Source organism: Halichoerus grypus, chromosome 3 (genome assembly GCF_964656455.1).
Source record: "Halichoerus grypus chromosome 3, mHalGry1.hap1.1, whole genome shotgun sequence".
Taxonomy (NCBI): Eukaryota; Metazoa; Chordata; class Mammalia; order Carnivora; family Phocidae; genus Halichoerus; species Halichoerus grypus.
The window spans coordinates 14,759,425-14,769,990 of NC_135714.1; positions in this window are offsets into that span (position 1 = coordinate 14,759,425).

Consider the following 10,566-nt stretch of genomic DNA (forward strand, 5'->3'; position numbering starts at 1 on the left):
GCAAAGGTCAAATTACTGATAACCATCTTTTTAAGATTAGAAGAACTGCAATGAAAATCTGAGATTCCAGCTTATGTTTAGATATCAGGAGATCTGGCACTCATGAACCTTAGTTTTGCTTGACAACAATCACCTGTAGCTTAGTAGCTACTGCTGTATTCGAATTAGTCGCAATGCCCATCAGTGCCTACTGTTTTATATCAGGGCTGTTTCACTTATTTTCACCATCATCTATCTGTCTGTTCCTGTTGATCAAAGGTGACGGGGAATAGTCCAGACTAAAACCTTTATTTGGAAAGGAAGTGTGTTTTAATTAGCAAAGTAACTCAACTTTCCTTTATTCACTTTTTTCCCGTTATTCATTTTTAAGAGCAGTATTTCTCAAGGTGTAGTTCCAGCCCATATCTGCCTCAAAAATACCTACGGAGCTTATTAAAATGCTATTTTCTGGGCCCCAGCCAGGCCTACTAAATCAAAGGAACTGAGAATAAAGCCCAGAAATCTGAATGTTTAATAAATTCCTAAGATAATTGAGCACTCAAATTTAAAGACTTCTATCATCCAAAATCTTTTTAAAGTTAATTCTTCTGGGCTGACATTAGCTTTAATGGGGAGTCTGTTATCATGGAAAGGCTCTGGAATTAACTTCCTACATTTCTGGGGGAAGACCATTTCAAGGGCTTTTAGCTAAATTATTATATGTAGTTTTCTTTGCATCGTGCTCATCATATCATTTTCATTATCAGCTTAATTTGGATGTACTCTGAGTTCTCATGCAATTTGATCCTTGATACGGTGCTGATAGCACCAAAAACATAGGTGAGAACAGTCCCAGGGGTCGAATGACACCCTGACTATTCATTTTATTTTGGGAATACTTCAGTACAGTGGTTCTTAACTGGTGCACTTTTGTACCCCAGAAAACATTTGGTAATATCTGGAGGTATTTTTGATTGACTTACATTAGCAAAGTGATGTTCTTGGCATTCGGTGGGTAGAGAGGTCAGGGATGCTATTAAATATCCTACAACAATGCTGTTAAATATCCTAGAATGCACAGGAAAGCCCCCAAAGCAAAGAATTATCCAGCTCCAAACGTCAGAATTATTGAGCTTGAGAAATACTGCTTTAGAATTTTCTTTCAAGATTGAAAAGCACCAGCAGCCAGGAGTATCCACTTTGGCTCATTGTACCATTTCTGAGTGACAGAAATTATCCCGGACCCTGGGATACGGGAGCACAGGAACCTAAAGGGGTTTTAGGATTGGACACTAATCCTGTCAGTGGTCCTTTATTACATACAGTTTGTAATCCAAACTCCTTAGCCTTAGGGTTCTCAATCATTAGAATACACTGGAACTGCCTGGAGGGTTGTTAAAAACACTGATATCTGGGCCTCATACCTGGGGTTTCCAGTTCAGTAGGTCTGGAGTGTTGCCAAAAATTTGCATTTCTTACAAGTTCCCTGGAGGTGGTGATACTTCTGGTCCAGGGTCAACACTTTGAATACCACTGACCATTACTCTCAGTCTCTCTGGTCCCACTCTGTCCTTGGAAACACATTAATCATCATCAAACATCTATAGCAAAGGCAGGTGGAATTCCTCTTTGACTCCTTTTTACACCTTCCATTTATTGATTTATTAATACCTTGATTCTGTCCTTTTGCTCAGAATGGCCTTTATTGCCATGTTCATAGCATCTCCTTTTAAGAAGATAGTGCCCAAACAAAACACAAACCAATAAACAACAAACAAAAAATCCCTGCCCTTCTCCTTTAACAGACTTATTAACTGTTAATATAATAAGTTATAGTGTTTTTGTCTTCATTTAGCTAGAGACAAATTGACATCCCACCTCCTAAAAAAATTAACCGAATACTACGAATTCCAGTTTGCTAATGTTATGCCTTTCTTGTTTCCTTTTTCTTTTTTACTCGCTATTTTCCCTAAATCCTGGTCTTTGCACCTTGTTACTTTTTAATTTTGTTTCATAACATTTTTTATAAGCAATTTTAAATCTTTTGAAAAACAGGGCAAGGTATAAATAATGAATAATACATCCTTCAGGGCCTCTTAAAATGCTGCCACACACAAGAATTTCCCTGCTCTTACAGTCTTAAAATAATCTTAAAATAATGATGTTCTCTTCTGAATTTTCTTAGAATATTATTTATGCCCCTTGCATGTCATGAATTTTTAAAATGTTGTAATGTTTTAAATTGTGCCGTGTTTAATAGTTTAGTAGAAAATATGCAACATAAACATAAGGCAAGGCTCATAGCAATAGAAAGAGGCCCATGAACCTACCTTCTAACTTAAGTCATCTACTATTATAAACACTTCTGGAACCATCCTTGATGTGTGTCCTTGTCCCATAAGCAAGTGCTTCTCTAGGGCTGATTTTGATATAATGGCATTCTAATATAATATAATGGAATATAAAATGGAACTGTGAGATTATAGAATATGTGTATGATCAATTTTATGACATATTCTGGATTGTTTTCCGAGGTGGTTTTACCACTTTACATTTCTCTTAGCACCAGATGAGAGCTATTTCTTTAAAGCTTTGCCATTTCTGGGAGCCTGGGTGGCTCAGTTGGTTGAGTGTCTGCCTTAGGCTTGGGTCGTGATCCCAGGGTCCTGGGATCGATCCTCACTTTGGGCTCTCCTATCAATGGCGAGTCTTCTTCTCCCTCTCCAGGAGCTCTGTGATCTCTCTTGCTTTCACTCTCTCTCTCAAATAAATAAAAAATCTTGAAAAAAAAAAAAAAGAAGCTTTGCCAATTCTTTGGTAAGGTCATATTTCTCAAATTTGGCCAATCTATCCAGAAGGTATAAAATAGTATTTCATCTTGGTCTTAATTTGTCTCTCTGTGTTTGGAATCGGAGATTAATTTATCCTTATTTTATTTTATTGCCTATCATGTTCTTAACTTGTTCTTGCACAGCGAATTTTCATCTGGGCCAATTGATTTTTTTTGTTTTTTGTTTTGAATTCTTTATTATATACTCCAGATATAAATCTGTGCGGTTATATGCATTACAGATTCCTTAATATCATCTTTTGATGAACCCAAGTTCTTAATTTTTAATATATTTGCATTTACCAATATTTACTTTTATGCTAAATAAAAGTAAATAAAATAAATATAAAGTAATATATTTATATAAATATAAAAGTAAATAAAATAAAAAAAATAAAACAAGTTTTATTCTTTTTAGGAAAAATTTAGTTATAATTTGTTAACAGTTTCACAGTGTTTCTTTCTCATTCTAATCATTACCCATTTGGATCTGTCATATGTGGTATATATATGGTAAGGGTCTATCTGTGTTTATTTTTCTAAAGAGTAAACATATGTCAATATCATATGTTGAATGGGCTCTCTTTTCCTCTGTGGTCTTCAGTGTCTCTCACATGTAACAAGTTTCCATATATTAGTGATTTTGTGTCTGGAATCTGTTTTATTCCAATGATCAGATTGTCCAACTCTGTGCAAATACCGCATGGTCTCATACAATGTAACTTTGTAATAATCTTAATACCTGGAATAGCATGTTTACACATACTTTTATTCTATTTCTTCTAACATTTCTTGGCTCTTCACAGGTATTTAAGCATCAGCTTATTAAATTCCCAAAGAAAAGACAGAACAATGAAGTTTTCATTAGAATTGTATTGAACTTCATGATCGATTTGGAAATAAATAGCAACTTTATGATAATGAATCTTCCTATCCATGCATGTAGTGTACCTTTCAATTTATTTTGATATTCTTTTATGTTGGTCATCAAAGTCATATTTTTTGTGCATATTTTGTTTATTCCTAGTTACTTTAATTTTTGTTGCTATTATAAATACTATCTTTTTTACTATATTGCTGTCTATTTGGGCTTACTTATAGGTTGTAAAGTTATTTTTTTAAATGTGGACAGTTATATCATCTATAAATAACAAGCGCTTTGTTTTCTTATGTATCATCTATCTATCTTTATATCTATCCATCTCTCTCTCTCTCTCTCTCTCTGTCTCTCTATGTTGAGGATAATGTTAAGTGGATGCTGTGGGACTGACACACTTGTCTTGTTCCTGATGCTGGGAGAGGGGGTTGGAAAGAGGCTTCTAAATTTTTTACCACTAAGAATTATGTTTCCTATAATCTTTTTGCAGGAGAGGTAGAGTACATATACCCTTAATAAGATTAAGGGAGCTCCATTATAGTTCTAGTTTCATAAGAGATTGTATTATAAATAATGTCAAATTTCATGAAATTTTCTTCTCTCCTAATATGTAAACATGATAGATGAAATACACATTTTGCATATTAAACCACCCTTCTGTTCCTGTGATAAATCTTAGTTACTTATGATAAATTATCTTTTATGATTATAACTATTTTTAATACTATTGACTTTTGTTTGATAATGTTTGATTTAGATTTTTGCATCTATGGTAATGAGTGATATTGGCCTGTGGTTTTCCTTTTTTCTTTTTTTAAGTAATCTCTATGCCCAACGTGGGGCTCGAACTCATGACCCTAAGATCAAGAGTCATATGCTCTACTGACTGAGCCAGCTAGGTGCCCCTGATTTTCCTTTATTATATCATGGTTGTCTGTCTTTGGAAATAGAGTTGCACTGGTTTCATAGAATCGATTGCATACTGGAGAGATTTTTAAACAAATGTAATAATCTATTGGAAAAAGATTTGGCAAAAGTCACCTGAAAGCCCTCAGGAACTCAATTTTTCTTTGAGATACAAATTACCTTCTACTTTATTTAGCTGTTGGCTGTATACAATGGAATAATACATTTTTGAATGTATTAAATTATTTTTAATCACCCTGTATATCTGAAGAAGAGGTATCATCAAGGTAGACTTCCTAGAGTAGGTGATATGAAACTTGAGTTTTTAAATAATAAACAACACTAGGCAGGCAAACAGGGGAGGGGATAATAGACAAAAAGATCAGCATATGCGAACACTTCAAGGCATTTTAAAGCTTTGGTATGTGCAAGGAAATAGCAGCAGATCCATGCTACTAAATATAAAGTTTTGGTGGGCGAATGACAGAAGTAGATGGTAGGTAAGCAAAGGCAAGTTCAGACAGCATGCTAAGGAGCCTAGTACCTTATCTATCTTATGATATCCTCTGTTCACAAGGCAAATGGCCACTGGATTGCCTTTGAGTTTGGCCATAAAGGATACCAGGGCTCCTGTTAAAAGAAGTAACACATTCCCTTGGAGACCCTGTTGTATGTTGATGCCATTCCTGAGATCAACTGAACCCTCCAAAGTAGTTTCCCTGACACATTCTGGGAGAGATGGGTCAGGGTCTGGAGATTATCCCAGCCTGAGACTTAATGTAAACCTATTAATTTAGCAAGGTTTTGTAGGCATGAGAACCTAGTATAGAAATTCTAATAGAGTTTAGGATAATGAAGGTGTGAGACACAGAAAATAATGGGATCTCTACAATAAACATGGATAACGGAAATGGCTTTTATCATTAAAGTATATACAGGGATTTTTCTAGGGAAATAAATGAGAATTAACAGTTTGGAATAATTTCCCTATGTAGTTTTATTAGGCAAGGAATCATTTAACAGGAAGCACACAAGAAATAGAAGGGATTAGTGGTTGGGATAGTAAGAGGGCTGTGTTAGGAATTTTCTTCTTAAAATGAACCTAATTGAGGAAAATTCAGGTAGAGGGGCATTTAGAGGGAGGATTTTGCTGGATTTTGGTCTGAGTGAAAACCACAGAACAGGGAAATGGATTTTTTGTTTTTGTTTTTGTTTAGCTCAAGACCTATTCAAATACCTGTAAATTTCAGGGAATGGATAGAACCCACATGATCTTTCCAAAGGATTTTTTTTTTTTTTATTTGAGAAATGAGTTCTTAGAAATACTTAACAGTAGTACAAGCAAGAAATAACTCAAATTTGCCTTGCTTCCAAGAAAGGGGAAGAATTGACCCCAGGCTAGTGTCTTCCCTGCACCAAGCACATTATCCTTTACCGTGTGTGAGCAAGTAGATGTCAGATGTTAAAGTTTTGACTGAGGAAACCAAAGAAAAGCATCACACTGGTTTAGGGATAAGGAACCCTGGGTTAAAAGTGTGGCACCAGGAGCCCAACCTCAGTGTTCTCAATTACTTGTTGAATCATTTACCCTTTCCGGGCCTCAGTTGTTTGATCTATAAAATAGGTTAACCTGTGTGTATGTAATTCCTTCTGACTGTGACATTATATTACTCTTCATAAAAATGCATCTCCCTGTTTGTAGTGACCATTAGGGTGTGTGTGTGTGTGTGTGTGTGTGTGTGTGTGTGTGTTTCCCGGCTAGCATCTATTTCCCTTTCTTCAGGCAACAGCATTTAGATTTAGTATGAGAATTTGATCACACTCTGTTCTCTGTTTATTATTACAGAAGTTGCATAACTACAGACTCTAATGTACTCCCAACATGTGGTATATGCCCTGCATATGATAGGTGTTTAGTACATATTTTTTGGGTATTTGTTGAATAATACAGCTCATGGGGGGAGGTTCCATTCCCACTTCCAAGGAGATGCTAGTGACCCAAGCTTAGCTGATAAAAACTATCATGGTGATATTGTTTTTGTTTTTAAAAGAAATATGTATGTAACCTAAGTTGGCCAAGTGAGGGTTCAATTTCATGATTTTTTTCTATTGAGGTAGAAAACTCTACTTCTAAATTTGAAGGTAAATTGAAGGAGTTTCTGGGGGTCACTATAAGAACTCTGAGAATTCTAAGCAACCCACAGGAAAGCAGAACTGAGAAGAGAGGAGAGGAGAGGAGAGGAGAGAAGAGAGGAGGGGAGGGGAAGGGAGAGGAGAGGAAGGAAAGAAAGAAGGAGAAGGAAAGGGGATAATGATATAAAGTAATGCATGATGATATAGTTTGATTACCTGGATATACCCTTTATTCCTTCCCAAAGAAGATAAATCTCCTGGACCTTTCAGTTACAAGTTGCAATTCCCTATTCTGTTTAAGCTTGTCTGATTTTTTGTAATTTGCACTTTAAAGAATCTCAATTTCGGGGCGCCTGGGTGGCTCAGTCGTTAAGCGTCTGCCTTCGGCTCAGGTCATGATCCCAGGGTCCTGGGATCGAGCCCCGCATCGGGCTCCCTGCTCAGCAGGAAGCCTGCTTCTCCCTCTCCCACTCCCCCTGCTTGTGATCCTGCTCTCACTGTGTCTCTTTCTGTCAAATAAATAAATAAAATCTTTAAAAAAAAATAAAGAAAGAAAGAAAGAAAGAAAGAAAGAAAGAAAGAATCTCAATTTCTTGGAAAAGACTGAAAAACTGGGATGAAATTGGAATGCATTTGCCTGAGACAGGGAAATATTCCAAAGTGAATTAGGTAGTAACTGATATGAAGAGATTTCTTTCAGCAGTGTTTTCACCCCCAAAGCCATTACACTTTGGAACTTGGGGTCAAACAAAACTGTGTGCATTGTAAGTATTTATTATGTACAGGTTGTGTGTCTCAGCTCAGGACCTAGAAGCACATAGGAAGTGTTTAATCAGTTAGGCAGAATGAGTAAGTGAATAAATGAATGAACTGGGCAAGGCTACCTAACTGTCCTATAGAAAAAGGCTGTATGACTATAATGTTGCATTTTTATCTGAATGTTAATTTCCTGAACATAGTACGCAACCAACAATAGCTTGCTTTCCTTATTTCACAGTGAATTGAGTGAAAATTAATATATCCAAGGTAAGCTCTAAGAAAAGGGAAGAGAGAGACAGAGACAGAGAGGAAGCGAGGGAGAAGAAGGAAGGAAAAAGGGAAGGAGGAAAGAAAGGAAGACAGAAAGAGGCAAGTCCATAACAATATAACTAAACTCAGCCTTTCTGGAAAGAGGTTTTTACATAACCTTTATACTGTGTTTAACAACCTTCTAGAAATACCTTCTATCCTTCCTGCCCATTTTTCCCAGAATCTCACTGCCCACCCCTGGGGCATCAGTTTTTATAGGCGGGATTCAGAGTAGAAACCATATTATTCTATAGGAGCAGGATTCATATCCTTTGCCAGGAGGGAAGTGGATATGATATTTTGTCTAGTAAAGTCATCTGTATGCACCACCATCATTCTCCAAGAGTCAATGATAAGGCAGTGTTTGCTATGCCGCACAGCAAATTATACCATCAACAGACTGACGAGATCAAAAGGAAGATGCCAACATGGAAATAGTTACTACGGGTGTCAAGTAAAGTGTCACTCTAATTAATATATATACACTTTTGTGAAATGTTTATAGAAAATACTGCATGTGGGGAGTTGCTTTGTGTGAAAATTTCTGCAACAACCTAATCACTTTCTGCTTGAAACCTATGTTTTTGAATTATTTTTAACAGAACAGTTGCAATGAGCACAGTGTAGATGTCTCATTTGTGCTTCTAAAATGACTAGTTTTTTGGAATTGGAAATATATGATTAAAAAATAAAACTAAGATTTTAATAGAGTGAAGTTAATTTAGGAGATTCTAATAAGCAGGCTGGGATAGGCAAGAATTGGCCACAGTTCATTCTTTATAATTGACAGAGAGAAGGAAGGAGGACCTTCCTTCCTCAAGTGGCAGGCCAAGTATGTATTCATTCCCTTGCCTTCTGGAAGTTAATGTAGGTATGTCTATGTAGGTCCCTTTTGGAGAGTGAGGAGGTGGTCAGGAGGCTTTGCAACACCCCAGTTTCAGTGTACGGTTCTATATGATTCTCCCTACAATACCACTAAGTGTCCCTGAAACCCATCACGATGACTTTGCATTCCCACAAGTGGACAGTCTATGTTTTAGAGATGTGTTTCTTCAGGTATGGTCCAGGACAGCCCCCTTCATGATCGCTTGGAGTGCATGTTCAACTTGTGATCCCTGAGCCCCACACTAAGCCCACATCATTTCTGACCGGGCCCTGGAGGGACCTGCAGTGGGAAATTTGCAATTTGAAAACCACTACCAGAAACAATACCACATAGTATAACACTGTGATTAAGAGAAAATATTCGAACCAAGTTGTCTGGCTTTGAATTCAGGTTCTACCAGTTAGTTAGGGCTGAGAAACATTAAGTTTCCTTATACCTCAGGTTCCCTGTCTTTAAAAGAAGCACAGTTACACATTATATAATAGTACCCAAATCACACCTATATTGTGAAAATGAAATAATTTAATAGTGTAAGCATCTTGGAGAAGTGCTAAGCTCTAAATAAGTGTTAGTTAATACTATTTTAGAGGTGGTATCAGATCAGGGAATTCTTCTAACTCATACAGTTTTCCCAGACCACCCCCCACCCCCGCCGCCTTGCTTCATAGTATTTCCTTTATTTTGATTTTGAAGCTCCAGGAGTGTAGGGATTATGCTGATTTTCTCACTTCTTTTGCACCATACCTGGGATATTATATGGTGAATAACTGGAAAAAATTGATTTAATACTACCTTCTGTTTCCTTATTAGAACCACTGGCAAAGGTATAATAGTTAACAGTTTTCTGGCTCATAGAAAATTAACCTTAGTATTTTAGGATTGAGAAAAATGTGTGGACTCTTCAAACATAGAAACTTGCCCTATGAAATACAGCCTTGCATTCCTTTATAATGTTGCTTTTCTTTTTTTTTCCCCTCCTCCTTTTGCATAGAAGGAACCTGTCCCACTCCTGCTTCCCTCCTCGCCTCATCTACCCTATTTCCCCCTTTCTCCTGCTAAGCTCCAGATCTGGGCACCTACTTTCACATTTTCCACCAAGGGCCACAAACTCTCTTAGCCAGGGGGCATCACCACGCCTGCTGCACTGTCTACCTGAGGAGTTTTCTTGGCATCTTCCCCACATCTGTTCTAAATTGTTTGTCAGTGGATCTGTGTCTTTCTGTGTTTGATGAGCATCTTGTGGTCAGAGCCTTATCTCATTTGTCCCTATATCACCAGGGTCTGGCACAGGGCATCACACACATTTCAGTGTAAGAAAGGAAAGAACCAGAGCACCTGGTGGCTCAGTCGGTTAAGTGTCTGCCTTTGGCTCAGCTCATTATCCCAGGGTCCTGGAATTGAGCCCCGCATCGAGCCCTGCATCCACTTCCCTGTACAGCTGGGAGGCCTTTTCTCCCTCTCTCTCTACTTGCTGCTCCCCCTGCTCATGTGCTTGATCTCCTGTGCAGTGCATGCACTCTCTTTCTCTCAAATAAATAAATAAAATCTTTAAACAAAACAAACAAACAAACAAAAAAACAAGAAGGGAAAGAACCAAGGGAAATGCAGCCTAGGATTCTTCTATTTGCTTGTGTTCTCTTCCAAATCATCTGCATAGATATCCATCTAGGTTATTATTATATCAATAGAAACATGGCATTGGACCTGCTAGGGGCCAGACTGGCCAACTAGAAAGTGGGATCAGGCTAAGGCACATCCCTTCAGAGGAGCATCCCAAGCATCCCCCGTAGACACTGCAAGGATTCTCCTAAGCTAGCCTCAGAAATCACTCAACCACACTTCTCTTACATTCTCTTAATCACGGGCCGATATCAGCTGCCAGCCCAG